Source organism: Phyllobates terribilis, unplaced genomic scaffold (assembly GCF_046119375.1).
Source record: "Phyllobates terribilis strain yellow unplaced genomic scaffold, ASM4611937v1 Scaffold_4__5_contigs__length_816908805, whole genome shotgun sequence".
Lineage (NCBI taxonomy): Eukaryota > Metazoa > Chordata > Amphibia > Anura > Dendrobatidae > Phyllobates > Phyllobates terribilis.
This window is the reverse complement of record NW_027362764.1, coordinates 655,838,481-655,862,682: the sequence shown is the minus strand read 5'-3', so window position 1 is coordinate 655,862,682 and position 24,202 is coordinate 655,838,481.

Genomic DNA, 24,202 nt, shown 5'->3' with positions numbered 1-24,202 from the left:
GATGTTCGTGGAACCGTTCATCGAACACCTTAGAGCACTGTCGAACAAAGTCGAACACCGTTAAAACCAATGGCAGGCAAATAAAAACACATAGAAAACACCTTCAAAGGTGTCCAAAAGCTGACAAACTGCTCAGAAGACACTCTCTTTAAAAAAGCCGGCCGGCAATTCAGCATCGTTGCCCGACAATTTAGAAGAGAAAGAATAGAGCATCACACATAGATTAGATAGATAGAAACATGTCAGTCACATATGTAAGAAGTACAGTGACAGTGTTGCTTTCTGTACTTGTCATTTAGTGTTAAAGGATTTATTAAAAAAAATAATAGTGTTTTCATGCACTGTCTCTTTAAAAAAGCCGGCCGGCAATTCAGCATCCGTACCCGACAATTTAGAACAGAAAGAATAGAGCATCACACATAGATTAGATAGATAGAAACATGTCAGTCACATATATAAGAAGTACAGTGATAGTGTTGATTACTGTACTTGTCATTTAGTGTTAAAATAAAGGATTTGTTAAAAAATATATTGGCGTGGGGTTCCCCGTAATTTTAGTCTCTGGCGGAGGTTAAGCAGACGGCTGGGGTATATGTTTGAAGCCTGGGAAGGGGGTAATACCCACGGAGCTACCCAGGTTACTAATATCAGCCCCCAGCTGAATACCTAGGCTAGGCATACAGCTGGGGGCTGATATTAATAGCCCAGAAAGGGTGCCATGAATATTGGCCCCCTCCCAGGCTAGAAACACCAGCCGTCAGCCGCCCCAGAAATGGCACATCCATAGGATGCGCCAATTCTGGCACTTAGCCTCGCTCTTCCCACTGCCCTGTAGCGGTGGCAGTGGGGTAATATGGCTGGGGTTGATGTCAGCTTATAATGCCAGCTGACAACAAGCCCAGGTTAGTAATGGAGAGGCCTCTATAAGACACCCCCATTACTAACCCCATAGTCAAAGTTAAAAAAAAAACACAACACCCAGAACAAAGTCCTTTAATTGAAATAAACACACAATTCTTCATTGTTCTTAATTAAACCATACTTACCATCATGCCCATTCCAGCTGAAGCCAACGATCTCCTGCAATAAAAATAAAATAATAAACCAACATCATCCTTACCTTTCCATGGTTCCCAGGACGGCTCTAGCTCTGCTACATTGACATGACAGGCTGGATCTCAGCCGAAAGCTGCCATCCAGCTTGCCATGCCGCAGACACTGAGAAGCGCAGGCATGCTTGCGCTCCTCAGTGTCTGGTTGTGACGGCATCCAGATGAGCCAAGATCATGTCCAATGAACTCAGCTCACCTCATGCACGTCACTGACAGCGTGGGAAAATTCTCCTGCGCTTGCGCTTGCCGTGAGTGCAGGAAACTTCTCTCACGCTCTCCGCATGCGCAGGAGAATTCTCCCATGCTGTCAGTGACATGAATGAGGTGAGCTGAGTTCATTGGACATGATCTCAGCTCATGCCTGCGCTTATCAGTGTCTGCGGCATAGCCAGCTGGATGGCAGCTTTCGTGTGCGATCCAGCCTGTCATGTCAATGTAGCAGAGCTAGAGCCGTCCTGGGAACCATGGAAAGGTAAGGATGATGTTGGTTTATTATTTTATTTTTATTGCAGGAGATCGTTGGCTTCAGCTGGAATGGGCGTGATGGTAAGTATGGTTTAATTTATCGAACATAACCTCGAACAGCCAAATTTTTTGCAAATCGTTTGCGTTCGTCGAACGACTCGAACACCGCCCAAACAGCTCGAATTTGAGATTGGCGAACAGTTCCAATCAAACACCGCTCTTCTCTATTCACAATCAGTGTTGCTTCATAACTGGACAGGTAGATTTCACAGAAGTGTTATTGACTTGGAGTTGCATTGTGTTGTTTAGTGTTTAGTGTTCAGTGTTCCCTTTACTTTTTTGAGCAGTGTATATAGTAATACAAATAATGTCATTTCTGTGAGCTAAGATACAAGCTATGATATAAAGAGTTTTGTGTACTAACTATGTACTCTAATGAGGGTTGACACATTAAAGTTCCCAGCATTAAGAGGAACTTATTCCCTTTGAGAACTTAAGTACCATTGGTTATTTGAAGATTATTGATTTTTTACTAGTGAATTAACAATGCTTTGTATATTTACCTAGTATTAGTAACATAGGGGCTACCCGGCCCCCCTTTGGCTTAGGGCTAAGTGCAATAATAGGTTTCCACACATGGAAGCAAGATATTAAACTAAGGGTGTATTTATATAAAACTGAACAATTAACCACTTCGCGCCAGAGCCTGTTTTTGCCTTCGTGACCTGGCCAATTTTTTCAATTCTGACCACTGTCACTTTATGCAGTAATTACTCTGGAACGCTTCAACATATTCCCCTGATTCTGAGACTGTTTTTTTCGTGACATACTGTTCTTCATGATAGTATTAAAATTTCTTGGATATCACTTGCGTTTATTTGTGAAAAAAATGGAAATTTGTCGAAAATTTTGAAAATTTTGCAATTTTCAAACTTTGAATTTTCATGCCCTTAAATCAGAGAGATATGTCACACAAAATAGTTAATAAATAACATTTCCCACATGTCTACTTTACATCAGCATAATTTTGGAACCAAAATTTTTTTTGGTAAAAATGGTGCCGAAATGTGTCACGCAATTTCTTCTAAAAGTGGCAATACCCCATATGTGGCTATATCGTACCGCTTAGCTATACGGCGAGATCTGGGGGGGACGGAGCGCTATTTGACAATTGGAGACCAAATTATTGTAGAATAGGCATTTGGATTTGGGAGCACAAAATTTTCTGAATTTCTTTTGGGGGGCAAGGGCCATTTCGCTTTTCCAGAGCCTTTCTGCTACCAGTAACTTGGAAGTCCCTTATATTTTTAACAGATGATGGACCTGGGTGGGGACTAGCTTTTTTTGAGGACTGAGTTGAAGCTTTTATTAGGAACATTTTACGTAACATTTATCCGGCGCTCTAGGCTGAGCACTTACATCGGGGTTTCCATCTAAATTTCGAAGTGATGTAATTCAGATGAAACCCCTGCGGGATCCATTCACTGTAATGAGGCAACAGAGTTACTCTGGACTCTGTCTGGCCTCTGTTTAGCGGTGTCCTTTTTTTCAGAAGTGCACAAAACTGTGGCCAACCGCACTTTTATGCACGCCTAAAACAAATGACACCGTGGGATCACAGGCCAGACGGAATCCACATTGGCCTATATCTGCCTCATTACAGGGAATCTTCCGTCATTGGTTCCGTCTGAATCACGTATTTCAGAGATTTACACGGAAACTCTGGTGTAAGTGCTCAGGGCAGAACGCAGGATAAATGTGGGCAGAGCCTTACTGCGATCTTTTTGAGACATAATAAACAAATCAGTAGCAGGTGAAGAATTGGTTTTATTTATTTTTTACGCCGTTCCTCGTGTGATATAACTGATTAGATTACTTTATTCTTTGGGTCGGTGCGATTACAGAGATACCAGATTTATATTGGGTGTTTATGACTGACAGCTGTCACACACTAAGACGCTTTTTTTTGCAAAATCTAGTTTTTGCATCGCCATATTTTGAGAGATATAATTTTTCCATATTTTGGCCGACAGAGTCATGTGACAGCTTGTTTTTTGCGGGACGAGTTGATATTTTTATAGGTACCATTTTTGGGTACATGACATTTTTTGATCGCTTTCTATTCCGTTTTTTGGGAGGTAAAATTAACAAAAACCAACAATTCAGGAATTGTTTTTTGAGGTTTTTTTTTATGCCGTTCTGCGTGTGGTAAAAGTGATCAGGCAGCATTATTCTTCGGGTAAGTACGTTTACAGCGATACTACACTTACTGTATTTTTTTTTATGTTTTGGCGCTTTTACACAATAAAACAATTTTATAGAAAAAATATTTTTTGCATCGCTTTATTCTGAGCGCTATAACTTTTGTATTTTTCATCTGATGGAGCTGTATGGTGGCTTTTTTTTTGTGGAACAAGATGACATTTTCAGCGGTACCATTTTTATTTCCATTTTGCTTTTTGATCGCATTTTTTTCCCCTTTTTGTTTGGCGATATGATGAAAAAGCATAGCTTTTTGCTCCTTTTTTTATTTATTTTTATTACAGTGTGCACAGAAGGAGTTAATTAGTGTGACAGTTTCATAGGTCGGGTTGTTTCGGACGCGGCGATACCAAATATGTGTACTTTTTTTGTTTTTGCATAAATATACGGATTTATTGGTTTAATATTTTATTTATTTATTTTTATTTATTTTGTGATTTTTTTTTTAACAGTTTAAAAACATTTTTTTTACTTTTTTTTTACATTTTAACTTAGTCCCTGTATGGGACATTAATTTTTATTTTTCTAATCACTGATCTCATCCAATGTAATAGACATGTATTACATTGGATGAGATCTTTGCTGACTGTTTCATAGTCAGTGTGTCCTGCCAGGCTTCAGCTGCAGGCTGAGCCTAGCAGGACAGCATATATGGCAGTGCTGGAGGCGGTCATGTGACCTCCAGCTGCCATAACAACGGAAGGTCCTGGAAGCTATCAGGGGGCCGTCGGAGAGGTAAGTTGACAACCCCCTCTCCTCTCACTATCTTCTATATGCCGCGATCACTATAGATCGCGACATATACAAGATAGCAAAGGGTTAACATAATTGGGACCTGATCCAATCAGGTCCTGATGATGTTCCCTGTCAGAACTATCGCTCTGCACCGGAACCGCAGCACTTGCAGGACCCTGCGGGTCCTGAGTACTGCGGGACCACCCACCATTTTTAAATGTCGGCGCTGTACAGAGCCCAGCCAGTGCAGACGTTTATCTACAGTGGGCAGACAGGAACCGGTTAAATACCAGCATTGGGAGTGTAGTATGAAATCAGACAATATAATAATTAGAGTATGGTGCTGTGGTGATAACTATGCGGACAGCACAAAATGTACATGATTATTTATATTTTTTTAATTTTTATATTGTTAGTATCTGGCTCTGTCCTTATATAAGGGTCAGAGGGGATAGACTGCACACGAGCACGGTGGATAATTAAATACAGTTTTAAAATCCTAATAAATGTTAAATTTTAATTTAGATAGTCCCCCTCAGTCAGTTAGCTGTTAATTATTAGTGGACTTTAGCATCCTGAGTGTATAGTTCCTCTTTCAATAACTAGTGAAATAGATTGTCTTTAAAGGGGTTGTCCTATGAACAAAGTACATTTTAATTAATAGATCTTAGAGTTTAAATGAGTTCCACAATTGGATGTGTTAAAAAAATGTTCCTGTGCTGAGATAATCTTATAAATATGCCCCTGCTGTGTACTGTGTAATGGTTGTGTCTGACCAAGCAGGAACATAGTCTGATCACATCACATCTCCTGGGCAGGGCAGGAAGCAAAAGAGTATACAGACAGGACAGCATGGGATCACAGCTGATTCTTTCTGTAAGATTAAATAAATTTTAAACAAGCAGGGAAATGTTTTTCCTTACAGAAATCAACAACTGTGATCCCATGCTGTCCTGTCTGTATACTCTTTTGCGTCCTCCCCTGCCCAGGAGATGTGGTATGATCAGACCTTGATCCTGCATGGGCAGACACAGCCATTACACAGTACACAGCAGGGGCACATTTATAAGGTTATTGCAGCACAGGAAAAAAAATTTAACACATCCAGTTGAGAAACTTATTTTTATTCCAAGATCTGTATATCAAAGTGTACTATGTTCTTAGGACAATCCCTTTAAGTTTGAACTGTGAAAGATCCATTTTAAAAAAAGTAATATCAGATGAAGATGTAGAATCTGAACTGTTAGATATAATGATCTCTAAAACTAAAAAAATATTTAATTTTAGGCTACAACGAACATTTAGAAATGGCGCAAAACGTTTTTCAATTACATTTTCACAAATAAGCTCCTAGAACACAAATTTTGTTTTTTTTTAATAAAATTATTGTTCACCTCAATATTAACTGTTAAGAAGTGGGATTCCTGCCATCGTGTGGACAAGACCAAATGTCATTGAATTAATTACAAGCAAGGCTTACTGAATTTGGTATATAAGTTTATTATTAATTTGTCAGTTCTGAAATTCATATTCCCAGACAAGAGCATAAAATGGTAAACATAATAAGTAGTAACAAGCAACAACCACAGTCTACATGAATTATCTTGACAATTGAAATATTTCCAAAGTACATTATTTCTAATTTTTGCAGTGAACAGAAAAATTGTATTTATTTACCACTCTACATGCACATCTTCATCCTCTGGCCTTTCAGCCTTTCTTCCATTTATGGTTTGCTAATAAAAATATTAAATTTTGCTGAAATAACTCATCTCCTGTATATAGACCTCAGTTGATGAAGTATGCAATTTGTAAATCTTAAGTTTCTCATTTAAATGATTACTTTCTCTCATTGTAAGCAGCTTAGGCTTTTTTCATTTATGAAACTAAAACATTTGGCTGCATGGAATGCAGCATCAACATGACTTGTCATACAATCCATTGTTTTTAATCATCTTCTACTGATAATCTAAATGATGATTAGTCTTGTCTCTGAGATTTCTTTACTCTTCTAATACGCATTTAAATTAATCCTTTCTGCATATTCTGATTTATTCTTAATTTTTTTTTTTTTTGTAGAGCAAGTCGTGATTAAAAGTCTATTTCGAATTGGAGATGGCCTAAGTATGACAGTCTAAATATTCAATGGCTGCAATAACATTAAGCAGGTCACCTCTATGTAAGCCAGATGTCCTAATAAATCTCATAAAATGCAAATGTTTATAGAATATAACATTTTATTATAATTAAATGCCACAAAACTCTTTGTTTGTGAAATTTCAAAAGGAAGTCTATAGGCAGGTATTCGAAATATCATTAAAGAAGTACATCAAGCATTTATCTAGATTTGTTTATGAATTTCTATAATCCTCATATCGCGGACATCATTTGAGTGCATTTAAGTATATTTTAATGTTAAGAACTCAGATGCATTACTTTATATTTAATGCATTACATTTCAATGATTATAAGAGTGGACCAGTCTATTTGGCATAATTAAAAACGGGAACATAATAATCTTCTGCCCTAGCAGTAATGTTTTATTGTCTGATTCCTAAGAAAATGGGGGAGATTCATTATAATCTGTGCATCATATTAACAGAGTCTTCAACATGTAAATAAATTTGTTGTAAGGAGAAAGGAACATTAGATTTCAACATTTTTCTAGTTAGAAAAGTGTTGGAAATAGTTGTCAAATAAGTCCCACTTCGTGCAACTCAAAGACCCCAGTTACCATTCCTGTCACATTTTTATAATTTGAAAAAAGTGAGGAAAATGTATGTTTATTTTTTTTTTTATATTTTAACTATAGAGACCATTGCAATACAGATGTGTCCATCTTTACCTTTTTGCAAAGTTAATTTAATGATCACTGTCATTTCAACATACCTTGCATAAATTAGTAGTGCAATAAAGGATACTTTGCAATATATATTATCAGAGAGTTTTCTTTCTTTTTCCACTTATGACCTCCTTTTTCCTGACTGTCTGCTAAATTCACCAAGCAAGATGAACTGACAGTGCAATAAAGTTTAAATTTTCACTTCATATTATACTCTATTGAAAGGGGAAAGTGAGAAGGAGTGAGGAGGACCAATGTGAGAAAACAAGCAGAGACAAACAAGACAGTTAGTGATTCAGCTTATCCCAGTGCTGGATTTACAGCCACACAGCTCAGTACTGCTGTACAATTTCTTTCATGCTGTTGCTGAAGCTACTCTTGAACAGAATTCCTCTGTTTCTGTTAACTGAATATGGGAGACATCATAGCAGCTATTCTCCACCCACAAGTTCAAAGAGAACCAAAAATTAAAGATAGAGCTGCACAGGGGAAAACCTGTGAAAAATGCAGAGTAAAAGTAATATAAAATCCATAAACAGGGGCGTAACGATTGTGCAGTCACGCAAGTCACAACCCAGGCCCATGTGGGAGGGGGCAACCTTCAGCTGGATGTGCATCAGAGAACGCACCTTCAGTTAAAGTGTATTGTGACGCAGAGATACATGCCTCAATACATGCCTTTGGCCATTCAGAGGCCAGCAGCTGACGTCGGTGAGCCAGTCATAGGCTGCGTATGGCAGTGACGCCTTGCGCTGCCTGACACTTGCATGTCAATAGTGATAGCTGTATGTGAGGAGTTAGACTGATGAAGATCTCACTCTCTGTCATCCCATTGGCACCCCTGAAGCAAGAGCTTGGGGCTGCTGATGGATTTCTAAGGCAACTAGAGGCCTAACAATGACCTCATTGTCTGCCACATCGCTCAGCCTATCAGATCCCACTATAGGTGGGTTCTGATAGTCAGTCAAATGCTGATATGTTTAAGCTCCTTTGTGGATTATTAAGCCATGGTAAAAAAGAAGAAAAATGTTTTAAGAGTTAAAAAAAGGAAGCATTTAAAGAAAAATATATTTATTTGCGAGAAACACATATTTTGTAGTGCCCCGTTCTTAACAACGGATAGTACAGTATAATAATATATTGTTCTTTTATCGCACATAGTGAACTCAGTTAAACAAAATATGAAAGACTATGCTTAAAAAAAAGTTGTATGTATCACAAAATAGTACCAATAAAAATGACAGTTCGCAACAAAAATACAAGCCTTCATACAGTCCTGTAAATTTTCTTGTGAAAAAATAGTAAAATATAAAATGTTGTCAATTGGTTATCACTATAATCATATCAACCTACAGAATGAATTTTACATGTTAATTATACCTACTGCAAAAAAATAGAAATTGATCAAAGGGTGTATGTATCCAAAAACAGTATCAATATAAACTAGAGCTTGTCCCAAAAGAAAACAAGTCCTCCTACTGTTTCATCTATGGAAAAATAAGAAAATTATGGGGTATTTTTAGTCATGTCTTTTTCAAAAATAGCAAAGCATAAACAAAACCTATATAAATGTGGTATTGTCATGATTGTATCGACCTGCAAAATAAAAAAACATGATAATTATACCTAACAGGCAAACAATATTTAGAAAAAAATAAAAAAAAATATATAGAATTTCTGTTTTTATTGCTCATTTTCCCTGCCAAAGAGTGTAAAAAAAAAAGTGATCAAGAATTTTCCAAAAAAAGGCTTCGATGAAAACTACAGGTTATCATGCAAAAAATAAACCTTTACATAGCCCAGATGGAAAATTTTGAAACATTTGACACTTAGAATATGTGACTAATAACAAATTTTTTTTTTACAAAGCATGTAAGTACAAAAGTACTAAAAATGAAATATAACTACAGAAATTAGGTATTGCCATAATTGTGCTGACCCATAAAAAAGAGATTTCGGTACTTTAATTCTGCAGCATGGCGAATAGTATAAGATTTAAAACAAAAAATAAAACGTAGAAGAATTGCCGTTTGGTTAATATTCTTTCTAATAAAAAGTTAATAACATATGTATTCCAAAAAATATGTAAATGACGAAAACAACTCCTCCTCTCAGAAAAACTCATATAACTATGTCAACCAAAAGCAATATAAAATAATGGAATAGAACAATAAAAATGAGAAAAAAATATTGGTCTGTCGTTAAAGCCCAAACTGGCTGTGACGCCAAGTGGTTAATAATATTAATAATAATTATTTTTATTATTATTGTTATTATTTATCAGTGTTAATGTGATACCTTCATTACCTGAAAGTGTCAAACATTCATAGTTTACATAATTTCCAAATTATTATGTACATATGTAAATAGTTTAAACATAACTGGGATTGTTAATTTTTTAGAAATTGTCCCCATTTTAAAGCTTGTCTGAAATATTGAAAAGAAAACAACTATTCAGCGTACACAATATGCCATCTGTCTGTAACCCATGTGTATAGAAAAGCTTTTAGGTTTCAGTCTGAGCTAATTTGACATGTTGAAACATTAATCACCCCCTAAGGCCAATATAATTGTAGCTCTATGTTAATTACCTAACAATTAACAACTGAAATTTCCAAGGGGCAATCAATGAATTAGCTTGCGATTTTCCCACCAACTTTAAGCCCACGCTGTCAATCTGAATGCTTTTTAAACTCTGTACCATGGTTCATCAATGACACTTCTTTATATGAAATAAAAATTCATTTGCACTCTAACTAATTAGACTAAATTATATCCCTTTGAGTATTGCAAACCCTACACACTCAAAGAAAATCTCCGCCACAGGCTTATTTTCATCAAGCGATCCATTTTCTTTTTAAATTAGGAAGTCACCAAAGCAGGAAAACTGCTAATCAAGATTTTATCATTAATGAATTAAAAGGACTTAATGCTTGTTTTAATTAAGCTATCATAGCAAATGATAACGACTATCTTGAAGCAATCAGAGAAGTCACACACATGCAAAAAATCATTGTTAATAACATCTTGAGCCTTTAGAGTGGCACTACTGGAGTCATTACAACCTATATTTTGAAGTGTTCTTGGATACACTGAAAATCATTAGTAAGAAATTATGTGTTTGATGTTATCCAAATATGTCATTTAAGGGAACCTGTCATGTCCAGAAATGCTGTTTAGTTATAGACTAAAACAACAATGTACATTTTACTCAAAAATATACCTATAAAGAGAAAAATCAGAGAAACAGAAAATTTTGCAGTGGTCTCTTAATTTTTGCCAGAGCTGTATGCCTTGCACTGAGGAGAGGCTTCCGTCGGACCACTCAGCCATAAAGGCCCAACTGGTGGAGGACTGCAGTGATAGTAGACTTTGTGGAACTTTCTCCCATCTCCCTACTGCATCTCTGAAGCTCCGCCACAGTGATCTTGGGGTTCTTCTTAACCCTCTCTCACCGAGGCTCTTCTCCCACGATTGCTCCGTTTGGCCGGACGGCCAGGTCTAGGAAGACTTCTGGTGGTCCCAAACTTCTTCCATTTAAGGATTATGGAGGTCACAGTGCTCTTAGGAACCTTGAGTAATGCAGAAATTCTTTTGCAACCTTGGCCAGATCTGTCCCTTGCCACAATTCTGTCTCTGAGCTCCTTGGGAAGTTCCTTTGAGCTCATGATTCTCATTTGGTCTGACATACAGTGTGAGCTGTGAGGTCTTATATAGACAGGTGTGTGCCTTTCTAAATCAAGTCCTATCAGTTTAATTGAACACAGCTGGACTCCAATGAAGGAATAGAACCATATCAAGGAGGATCACAAGGAAATGGACAGCATGTGACTTAAATATGAGTGTCTAAGCAAATGGTCTGAATACTTATGATCATGTGATATTTCAGTTTTTCTTTTTAAATAAATTTGCAAAAATTTCTACATTTCTGTTTTTTTTCAGTCAAGATGGGGTGCAGAGTGTACTTTAATGAGAAAAAAAATGAACCTTTTAGAATTTACCATATTTTTCAGACTATAAGACGCACCAGACTATAAGACGCACCTAGGTTTTAGAGGAAGAAAATAGGGAAAAAAATGTAAGCAAAAAATGTGGTCATGATGCCCTGCTATGGGGGGGTGTCTGCTGCTGACACCGGTATTGGGGTATTGTCCCCCAATTCTGTTAATATCCTCCATACTGGTATATATGGCCCCTCCTTCCTGGTATACGTGGCCCCCATCCCCATCCTGGTATGCATAGTACCCCTTGGTCCCCCATCCTAGTATGCATGGCACTGCTTGATCCCCCTTTGTGGTATGCTAGGCACCCCTTGATCCCCCTTCCTTGTATGAATAGCAACGCCAGATCCCCATTCTAGTATACATGGCACCCCTTGATCCCCCATGCTGGTATGCATGGCACCCCTTGATCCCCCATCCTGATATGCATGACACCCCTTGATCCCCATCCTGGTATTTATTGTACCCCTTTATCCCCCATCCTGGTATTCATGGCATCCCTTTATCACCCATCCTGGTATTCATAGCACCCCTTGATCGGCCAATCTGGTATGCATGGCACCCCTTGATCCCCCATCCTGGAATGCATGTCACCCCTTGATACCCCATCATGGTATGCATGGCACCCCTTGATCCCCCATCCTGGTATGCATGGCACCCTCTGAGCCTTCATCCTGGTATGCATGGTACCCCTTGATCCTCCATCCTGATATGCATGTCACCCCTTGAGCCCTCATCCTGGTATGCATGGCACCCCTTGAGCCCCCATCCTGGTATGCATGGCACCCTCTGAGCCCCATCCTGGTATCCATGGCACCCCTTGAGCCCCCATCCTGGTATGCATGGCACCCTTTGAGCCTCCATCCTGGTATGCATGGCACCCCTTGAGCCTCCATCCTGGTATGCATGGCACCCTCTGAACCCCTATCCTGGTATGCATAGCACCCCTTGATCCCCCATCCTGGTATGCATGGCACCCTCTGAGCCCCATCCTGGTATGCATGGCACCCGTTGAGCCCCCATCCAAGAATGCAAGGCACCTCTTGAGCCCCCACACTGATATGCATGGCACCACTTGAGCCCCCATCCTAGAATGCATGGCACCCCTTGAGCCCCCACTCTGGTATGCATGGAACCCCTTGAGCCCCCATCCTGGTATGCATGGCACCCCTTGAGCCCCCATCCTGGTATGCATGGCACCCTCTGAACCCCTTTCCTGGTATGCATGGCACCCCTTGAGCCTCCATCCTGGTATGCATGGCACCCCTTGAGCCCCCATCCTGGCATGCATGGCACCCTATGAACCCCCATTACGCTGCCCACAAAAAAAAAATAAACAATCATACTCACCTCCTCTCTACTCCAGCGCTGTCCCGCTCTACTGCCGACACTCTCACTGTGTGAGCCGCGCATGGCGTACCTGCCATGCGCCCTCACACAGTGTGAGACGCTGTGCTGGAATAGTCACTGCTCCCCATGCCGGGACTCTGTGCGTGGGGAGCAGTGACCATTCAGTCTGTTCAATAGCGTGCACACTGTACCACAGCGTGGCTCCTGCTGCCACTCTGCGGTCAGTGTGCCTGCTTTTAAAGACCATGGATTTTCACTACAACCCATGGGAGTGGGTTGTAGGAAATATCCATGAGCTTTAATAGAGGGCACACAGACCGCAGAGCGGCAGCAGGAGCCGCGCTGCGGCTCCAGTGTGCCGGCTATTAAGAAAAATGATTATTCATTGCTCTCCACACCCATGGGCGTGGGGAGCAGAGAATATTCATTTTCTTTTGCAGCAGGCACAGCGTAGGCTGCAGCAGGTGGCTGCTGCCTCCTGTGCCACGCTGATCCACCGCTGCCGCTCTTCCACACCCACCACCACGCACAGCCAGGTATATAGTATTCAGATTAGAAGACGCACCCCCACTTTCCTCCAAAATTTTGGAGGAAAAAGGTGCGTCTTATAGTCCGAAAAATATGATACCAAATGGCTGTAATGAAACAAAGAGTGAAAAATTTAAAGAGGTCTGAATTCTTTCCTACCTACTGTATATAAAGATAAAAAGAGGCAGCACTCCATTATTAGGCAAAAAGTGTGGACTTTATTAGCACATGTGGTGACGTTTCAGTCCTATCACAGAACCTTTCTCAAGCAAGTGAATACAACCATCAAGTGCAGATAAATATAGTGACCAATTAGTACATAATTTCCATTAAAAACTTCAAATCTCACAAACAATTCGATTATAGTTCATTTAGTTTGTATAATCCCATGTGACATATTGTATCATTAGAAATCCATTTATTACACACTGTGTACAGTATATTCATAATAATATGCATTTATGCATAAATAGTCTAAATAGTACATGTGCTAAATAGATTCAAATAATGACTCACCCAGCAAAGATGTAAAAGTGAACCATGCAAACAGTGTTTTCAATTAGTTAAAAAACATGTGTGCTTCCTTCTCAGTCATTGTAAAATAAGAGGGAATCAATGGTGTTTAAATGAGCATGCTCTCTGCAGCTTAGAAACTCTGGTCCACCATATTGATTGTGGGAAAGCTTCCCCTTCAACACAATCCCAGTGTGCCTGCTCCTAGACACCAAAACCGCCATATTTATTATGGGAAACCTGGCAATCAAGCCCTTAATAGTATTGTCAGTACAAATTTACAGCTCATAGACCTTGAAGTTATTCATCAAACATTTGGTTTGGCTACATGGTCTTTTAGAAAACATTGTTTCTTACCATCATACTCTGTTTATTTCCAAATTCTAGAAAGCATTCTGTCATAAGATCAATATCGAATTGTCTTTTTCTTCTGCTTACCACCTAGGGACCAATGGTGAGACAGAGTATATTAATCAGAAACTTGAGCAATATTTTCTGTGTTATGTATCTGATCATCGGTCTAACTGTCTGGAATACCTTCCATTAGCTGAGTTTGCTGTTTATAACCATTATCAAGAATCTATCAAAAATGCTTTTTTTTCTGTAATCTGGGGTATCATCCTCGGTTTGGTTCTTTTTAAACCTTCAAAAAGGGCACTCCAATAGTGGAAATATTGTTGAATAGGTTATAGATTATCTGGTCGGAAGTCAAGAAGAACATGAGGAAAGCACAGAATATTCGGGCCTCATCTGCAAATACGAGTCACACTAGTGGACCAAGCTCTAGAGCTGGGGACAAATTGTGAATAGCCACTAAAATCATCAAGCTTAAGGTTCCTACTGCCATGCTCAGTCCAAATGTATTCTTCCAAATCAAATAATTGAGGTCATTAACCCCGTATCTTTCTGTCTAAATATTCTTTTATCATTTAAAGGGAACTTATCACCAGAAATAATGCTATTTACCTGCAGATATGTGGTTAATCTGCGGGTTAATAGCATTATTATGCTGCTCGGCGCCTGCACACAGCCGAATGCAGTGGGGAGAAAATGAACTTTATTCTCCCCGCCAGCATTCGTTTTCAGTAATGGAGGCGGGGGCACTGCAGGTTCAGTCATCACTCTGAGAGTACAGAGCGGCAGCTGTAAACGCACCTCCGACCCTGACTGACACTACCTCCTCATTGGGGCTCAGCTGTCAATACCTAATGTGTTTCATAAGTCTTTGCTTAAGATATGTTGTTCATTTGTTCATCATGCTTGATCCTCATTCTCGTGTGATAGTCATATGCACCTTAGAATATGAACTGCAAATGCTTCTAAATTCTCGTATAGAGAGAGAATCATTACTGTCTCTGGTGCACTTGTAAAGATTATGGTCTAGAGAAAATATCATGGGCTCATGCTAACAAGATAAGTGCTAGTAACCTTATATGGAAATTCCAACTTTCTTTTCCTGATAAATCTGTACCAATGTGTCTGGATGACTCTCTTGAAAGGAAAGGTATTGTCTCATCTCTACCTGGATCTGTCCAGCTACATTTAATTCAGTCCATAAACGCTGTCCACTCAGGCATTAGTCTGGTTACGACCTAGGGTAATGGGTGTGTGGGTTGAATAGTAGCCCAGCAGGTGTAACCATCTCATTCCTGTGGATAAAATGGGCAGTACCACACCGTATATAAACACCCAGCCATCTACCTTAGGCTAGAGTCACACAATAGTATAAAAAACTGGCCCGATTTTTGACCAGAAATTTGGGGAGATTTTTTTTCTCACTTGATATCTCTATGCAGTCCGGATGCAACCCACATTTTTACAGTAGCGGTTATTAATCATTTACAGGACTATTTACAGCTTCCTATGTTATAAAATTGCAATGTATCCATAAAAATAGAATGCCATACTGTGGAATCTGATTTTTTTCTCACATCCATAGATTTGAATAGATGAGTCTCATCTGATTTCAGAGTCAAATCACAGAATGATACGATTTTTTTCACAGATACATTGTGTCAGTGAAAAAAAATATCGGTCATCTGCACTGTCTCATTGAATAATATGGGTCAGTGTGGTATCCAGTAAAAAAATCGGATAGCACTCGTCTGTTTTATATGCTGGCAAGCACGAGCCCTCAGTGGCATGATACTCTGCCTGGAAGCTCCGTTTGTACTGTTACGAGATGATCAAAAATATTTGGCGTGAATCATTCATTTTGGCGCCACACACTCATAACGTCATGTCAGGCTTATTAACCAGAAGCACCTGGAATATGAGGGTCAATAAAGTATCCCACTTTTTCCCTCTCTCAATTGATTCTACAGCAATAAGCTTATTTATTAGTTATTTTATTTTTTTGTTTACTTTTTTTTCAAATACAGTCATGATTTTTTAATACAGGAGCAGTGTATTTTAATGGTAACAGGCTATGCTTTTGTGCCAAAAGTTTGAACAGGGCAGTCTCAACAGAGAAACCTTGTTAATCCATAAAACACAGCACAATCAATGGTTTATATGAATTGACAGCGTTCTCATAGCATTTTGTCAATATTACTTATTGTTGGAAGATTTGTAACCACTTAGATATCATGTACACTAAAATGTCCAGATTAACCAAGCATGGATTAACCAGATTGACAAACAGTGAGCAAAAGGGAATTGTTTCATGACACAGTTGGTATTGCAAAAGTTTATTGATCGGTTTCTGTGCAAAACATCTTGAGGTAAATATAAGCTTTTGTCTAAAAATTGAGGTTGACGGTGATGCGAAGAAAGTGGACAGAGAAGTGAAGTTCAACATGAAGGAAGAAATATTTTATAAAGCCCAGGCTTTAGTTACAATATTGAATAGAAAATACATGGTTTATGTCTAAAGCTGTTCTCAGTATATTTGGAAATACAAATCTATATCGCAAAAATTACTATTGACCTGATTCAAATAAGTTTGTTTCCTCAATGTTTTAAGGTTTTCTACATAACCTAGAACTGCAGACTAAATACTCACATGGATCAGGAAGGTTTTGTGATCACCCTATCTATTCTCTGGAGAAACTTAAGAATTGTTTAATATCCCCTTCAGTCTCCATAGCTGCGGGCAAACATGTTTATGGCAGGATAGACAATCTTTTGTTATAGCTTTTTCTTGACATACCTTTTATTAATATTGTTGCCCTTAGAAGATACTTTTCAATCTTGTGAACATATTTCTGTTATTAGTAAGACCAAAGGGGAAAACTGAAATCATGCTCAAAGCTTTTCAAAAATTTGTCAGTGTTTTCTGGCGAAGTGATATGTAAAGAATTCATTTTATTGTATAATTGTTTCCTCCTGTTGATTTGTGACAGAAGAGTGTACTTTCTCTTCATTTCTGTATGCTTTACAGATACACATTATTGGAATATAGTATATTTTACTGTTTCTGACAGCTGTATGCATTTGACCATTTCATGTAAATATGCAACTTAAAATATAGAATTCCACAAACTTACAAATTAGGTATTCCCAAATGATTGCTTACAGTTAGCATATAAACTGAATCTGTCAGCAGGTTTTTGGTACCCCATCTGAGAGCTGCATGCTGTAGGGACAAGAGACCATTAATCAAGTGATGTATCATTTACTAGGCTGTATATTTAATAAAATCACTGTTATATCTGCTGCAGTTTGTGAATGCTGAGCTCTGTATGACCCCGCCCACACTACTGATTGGAAGCTTTCTGTGTACACTGTGCATAGGCAGAAAGCTACCAATCAGTGGTAGGAGTAATGTTATATAAAGGTCATGAATATGGAGGGCTGCATGGCAGTAGGTTTGAAGTGAAGTGAAGTTGCACCAAATTTTGTGACTTTTTAAAAAATCATAATTAACTAATTAGGCTAAAATATCTGGAATTGCTAGACTTCTCCTACAAAGCGGAGAAAAACAGGCGAGCACATATAAAATAGACTTAGAAAGGCACAAATAGAATAATGAATTGGTGAAAACAAAAAAAAAGATGTAAGACACACAAAACTAGTCAAAAAACAGGCGCAAAGGTCGTGATGAATTGGGGCCTATAGCTCACATTTTTACTTGGCCCTATTATGACTGGCAAAATTTTTTAGGCACAGATAAAGCTGTATGGGCACTAGCTGATCTAAATCGACTGGTGACTCAATATACAAGAGTTTCTCACAAAATTAGAATACCATCAAAAAGTTTATTTATTGCAGTTCTTCAATTCGAAAAGTGAAACTCATATATTATATAGAGTCATTACAAACAGAGTGATCTATTTCAAGTGTTGATTTCTGTTAACATTGATGATTATGGCTTACAGCCAGTGAAAACACAAAAGTCATTATCTCAGTAAATTAGAATACTTTATAACAGCTTGAAAAATGTTTTTAAAATCCGACATGTTGGGCTACTGGAATGTATGTTCAGTAAATGCACTCAATACTTGGTCGGGGCTCCTTTTGCATCAATTACTGCATCAATGCGGCGTGGCATGGAGGTGATCAGCCTGTGGCACTGCTGAGGTGTTATGGAAGCCCAGGTTGCTTTGATAGCAGCCTTCAGCTCGTCTGCATTGTTGGGTCTGGTGTCTCTCGTCTTCCTCTTGACAATACCCCATAGATTCTCTATGGGGTTAAGGTCAGGCAAGTTGGCTGGCCAATCAAGCACAGTGATACTGTTGTTTTTAAACCAGGTATTGGTACTTTTGGCAATGTGGACAGGTCCCAAGTCCTGCTGGAGAATGAAATTTCCATCTCAAAAAAGCTTGTCAGCAGAGGGAAGCATGAAGTGCTCTAACATTTTCGGGTAGATGGCTGCACTGACTTTGGTGTTAATAAAACACAGTGGACCTACACCAGAAGATAACATGGCTTCCCAAACCATTACTGATTGTGGAAACTACACACTCGACCTCAAGCAGCTTGGATAGTGTGCCTCTCCACTCTTCCTCTAGACTCTAGGACCTTGATTTCCAAATGAAATGCAAAATTTACTTTCATCTGAAAACAACACCTTGGACCACTGAGCAACAGCCCAGGTCTTTTTCTCCTTGGCCCGGGTAAGACGCTTCTGGCGTTGTGTATTGGTCATGAGTGGCTTGACAAAAGGAATGCGACACTTGTAGCCCATGTCCTGGATACATCTGTGTGTGGTGGCTCTTGAAGAACTGACTCCAGCAGCAGTCCACTCTTTGTAAATCTCCCCGAAATTTTTGAATGGTCTTTTCTTAACAATTCTTTCAAGGCTGCGGTTATCCAGGTTGCTTGTGCACCTTTTTCTACCACACTTTTTCCTTCCACTCAACCTTCCATTAATATGCTTGGATACAGCACTCTGTGAACAGCCAGCTTCTTTAGCAATGACCTTTTGTGGCTTGCCCTCCTTGTGGAGTGTGTCAATGACTGCCTTCTGGACATCTATCAAGTCAGCAGTCTTCCCCATGATTGTGAAGCCTACTGAAACAGACTATTCAACCTTTTTAAACATTTCGGAAGCCTTTGCAGGTGTTTTTTGTTAATTATTCTAATTTACTGAGATAATGACTTTTGTGTTTTCATTAGCTGTAAGCCATTATCATCAACATTAACAAAAATAAACACTTGAAATAGATCTCTCTATTTGTAATGACTTTATATAACATATGAGTTTTACTTTTTGAATTGAAGAACTGAAATAAATTAACTTTTTGATGATATTATAATTTTGTGAGATGCACCTGTATATCGTTAGTAGTAGTTTATGGGCACTGCACTAGCAGAAAAATCTATAGCCATGTACATAAATGTATCAATAATAATATATGTCCGATAACTAATAATTTTATGTGTGATTAGTTCACCTTGCTTTGGTAAGTAAGACATTATTCACACAACAACATACAGGTAAAAATACACAAGAAGAAGAAGAAACTACAGCTACCATTCCGTCTTCTCCCCCCCTTATCATTCATTACTGTCTTTAGTTTACCTTACTACTTATGGTAAAATGGGGGGTATTCCTTAGGAGAAGAGATTGAGGAGTTCCACATGGAGCCTGCAGACAGGCAATGGCTAACATACTGTGTATCACTTCCTTAAATACAAATTAAATTCTACTTTATTATTATTTATTATTATAGCGCCATTTATTCCATGGCGCTTTACATGTGAAAAAGGGGTATACATAGCAAAAACAATTACAAAAATCTTGAGCAAAAACACAACGGCAAACTGGTACAGAAGGAGAGAGGACATTGCCCACGAGGGCTCACTGTCTACAAGGGATGGGTGAGGATACAGTAGGTGAGGGTAGAGCTGGTCATGCAGCGGTGTGGCGGAGCGAAGGTTACTGCAGGTTGTAGGCTTATCGGAAGAGGTGGATCTTAAGATTCTTTTTGAAGGTTTCCACGGTAGGCGAGAGTCTGATATGTTGGGGTAGAGTGTTCCTGAGTAGGGGGGAAGCACAGGAGAAATCTTGTATGCGATTATGGGAAGAGGAGATAAGAGGTGAGTAGAGAAGGAGATCTTGTATGTTGCGTTCAGGTATGTACCGGGAGACTAGGTCACAGATGTATGGAGGAGACAGGTTGTAGATGGCTTTGCATGCCATAGTTAGGGTTTTTTAACTGGAGTCTCTGGGCAATGGGAAGCCCGTGAAGGGATTGACAGACAGGACAGGCCGGGGAATAGCGGAGGGACAGGTGCATTAGTTGGGCATCAGAGTTTAGGATAGATTGGAAGGGTGCGGAAGTGTTAGAGGTGAGACCACAGAGGAGAAGATTGCAGTAGTCGAGGCGGGAGATGATGAGGGTGTGCACTAGTGTTTTTGCAGATTCGTGGTTGAGGAATGTGCGGATCCAGGACATGTTTTTGAGTTGGAGTCAGCAGGAAGTGGAAAGAGCTTGGATATGTGGCTTGAAGGAGAAGTTAGAGTCCAGGGTTACCCCCGAGGCAGCGAGCTTGTGGGACTGGGGAAAGTGGACAGCCATTGATTTTGATGGATAGGTCAGATGGGGGGGGGCAGAGTGAGATGGGGAAAAAATGATGAATTCAGTTTTATCCATGTTAAGTTTTAGAAATCTAGCAGAAAATAAGGATGAGATAGCAGACAAACATTGTGGGATTCTAGTTAGTAAGGAGGTGATATCAGGTTCAGAGAGGTAAATCTGTGAGTTGTCAGCATAGAGATGATACTAAAAGCCGTGCGACTCTATGAGCTGTCCCAGGCCGAGGATGTAGATTGAGAAGAGCAGATGTCCTAGGACTGAACCTTGGGGGACACCGACAGATAGGAAGCGAGATGAGGAGGTGGTGTGTGAGTGAGAAACACTGAAGGTCCTGTCTGTTAAGTATGAGAAGATCCAAGATAGGGTCCAAGTCTTTGATGCCAAGAGATAAGAGAATCCGTAATAAGAGGGAATGGTCTACTGTGTCAAAGGCAGATGACAGGTCCAGGAGGATAAGAACAGAATAGTGTCGCTTGGATTTGGCAGTTAGTAAGTCGTTGGTGACTTTAGTCAGGGCAGTTTCAGTAGAATGGTGCGGTCAAAGAGGGAGCAGGAAGAGAAGTGTGAGGACGGTTCAAAATGGACGTGTTGTTCCAGTAGTTTTGAGGCATAAGGGAGAAGTGATATGGGGCGATAGCTAGTCAGAGAGGATGGGTCAAGGGACGGTTTTTTGAGGATGGGTGTGATCGAGGCATATTTGAAGCATGAGGGGAAGACTTTATCATGCAGTACCAAATTTCAATGCCTTTCAATCCATAAAAGGTCTGTTATCTACTATGATATTGATAACCTATACTTAGGACAGATCATTAATATAAGAACTCTGGAGGTTTGACACCTAGCACTCCCACCGATCAGCTGTTACTTAAAGATGGATCATCAAAATTATAATAGTGGACAGCCACCTGTCATATGAAAAAATGCTATTAACCTGTAGATATGGGGTTAGTCTGCAGATTAGTAGTGTTCTGAATCTGCCCAGTGTCTGCAGTGAAAACTTGAATAATGGTAGTAAATTAACTTTATTCCTCCCTGAAGCCTTTGGTTTTTTGCCATAGAGGCACGGCCGGGACGACTTCAGTCATCGCTCAGTGTATAGTGAGTGGCAGCTGAAACTACGCCCAGCACTGACTGACAACTGGCTCTATGGTGCTGATCCGGCTGTCAGTCAGTGCTGGGGAGCGGTTTCTGTCTCCGGTCTCTTTGTACTGAGCAGTGACTGAAGCCTCTTTGGCTGCACCTTTATGCATAAAGATCATTTGCTCCGGGTAGATGGGCTTTCAGTGCGGGCACCAGGCAGCTTTAGAACTCTATTAACCTGCAGATTGGCCACATATCTGCAGGTTAATAGCATTTTTTTTCACATGACAGGTTCACTTTAAGCAGCATTCCCTGTAATGTGCTCTGACAGATCATTGCTACCATAGAGTTACTAGTAACCTCATAGAAATCAATGAAAATTCAGCAAAATAATAAAATATTTAAATATGTAAAATGTAATAATAAAAGCAAAATAAACTACTAGAGAAGATTGATGCTGCCAAGAAGTGAATTTGCCAAATCATGTGGATTTTACAGACAACTACTGTATAGACACCAGAGCAAAATAAATGTAGAGTGTAAAATAAAATTAAAATCTCACTGTACACCTGTCCCACGATTCCAAAAGTCAACTGCCAAGTCCTCCACTTCTCTTCATTTCCCATCTCCCATCACATGCATTCTTTTGCGCAATTTCACTACAAGCCATGGTTTCCACTGCGACTAGGCCTTTGAAATCAGTGTGCATTATGCATCACTCGGGCTATGTGCATCATAACATTATGATGTTATAGCATACGCAACATTGGCACGACGCATAGTGACTAGTGTTGAGTGATACCTTCCGATATCAGGAAATATCGGATCGGATTGGATCGGGCCGATACCCAAAAAGTATCGGATATCGCCAATTCCGATACCGGAAACCAATGCAAGTCAATAGGACACAAATATCGGAATGAAAATAAACCCTTTCTTTCCTTGTAGGTTAATTCTACATGAAGGAAAACAACTAACAATAATGCAGAATGTATTGGGGGAGGTGGTTGCCCAAATCGATGGGAACAGTGCTCACAGTGAAACATGAAAAGCCAGCAATTCAGCAGCGGCATACACCGGTACCCGACAATTTATAACAGAAAGAATAGAGCTTCACACATAGATTAGATAGATAGAAACATATCAGTCACATATATATGAAGTACAGTGACAGTGTTGCTTACTGTACTTGTCATTTAGTGTAAAGGATTTATTAAAAAAAATATTAGTGTTTTCATGCACCGTCTCTTTAAAAAAGCCGGCCGCCAATTCAGCATCTGTACCCGACAATTTACAACAGAAAGAATAGAGAATCACACATAGATTAGATAGATAGAAACATGTCATTCACATATATAATAAGTACAGTGACAGTGTTGCTTACTGTACTTGTCATTTAGTGTAAAGGATTTATTTAAAAAAATATTAGTGTTTTCATGCACAGTCTCTTTAAAAAAGCCGGCCGGCAATTCAGCATCTGTACCCGACAATTTAGAATAGAAAGAATAGAGCATCACACATAGATTAGATAGATAGAAACATGTCAGTCACATATATAAGAAGTACAGTGATAGTGTTGATTACTGTACTTGTCATTTAGTGTTAAAATAAAGGATTTATTAAAAAAAAATTGGCGTGGGGTTCCCCCTAATTTTAGTCTCTAGCGGAGGTTAAGCAGACGGCTGGGGCAGATGTTTGAAGCCTGGGAAGGGGGTAATACCCACAGAGCTTCCCAGGCTACTAATATCAGCCCCCAGCTGAATACCTAGCCTTTACTAGCTATTAAAATGGGGGACCCCCCCAAAAAAATGACGTGGGGTCCCCCCTATTTTAATAGCTAGCAAAGGCTAGACAGACAGCTGGAGGCTGATATTAATAGCCCAGGAAGGGTGCCATGAATATTGGCCCCCTCCCAGGCTAGAAACACCAGCCGTCAGCCACCCCAGAAATGGCGCATCCATAGGATGCGCCAATTCTGGCACTTAGCCTCGCTCTTCCCACAGCCCTGTAGCGGTGGCAGTGGGGTAATAGGGTTGGGGTTGATGTCAGCTTATAATGCCAGCTGACATCAAGCCCAGGTTAGTAATGGAGAGGCGTCTATAAGACACCCCCATTACTAACCCCATAGTCAAAGTTAAAAAAAAACACAAACACCCAGAATAAAATCCTTTAATTGAAATAAACACACAATTCTTTATTGTTCTAAATTAAACCATATTTACCGTCACACCCATTCCAGCTGAAGCCAACGATCTCCTGCAATAAAAGTAAAATAATAAAGCAACATCATCCTTACCTTCCCATGGTTCCCAGGACGGCTCCAGCTCTGCT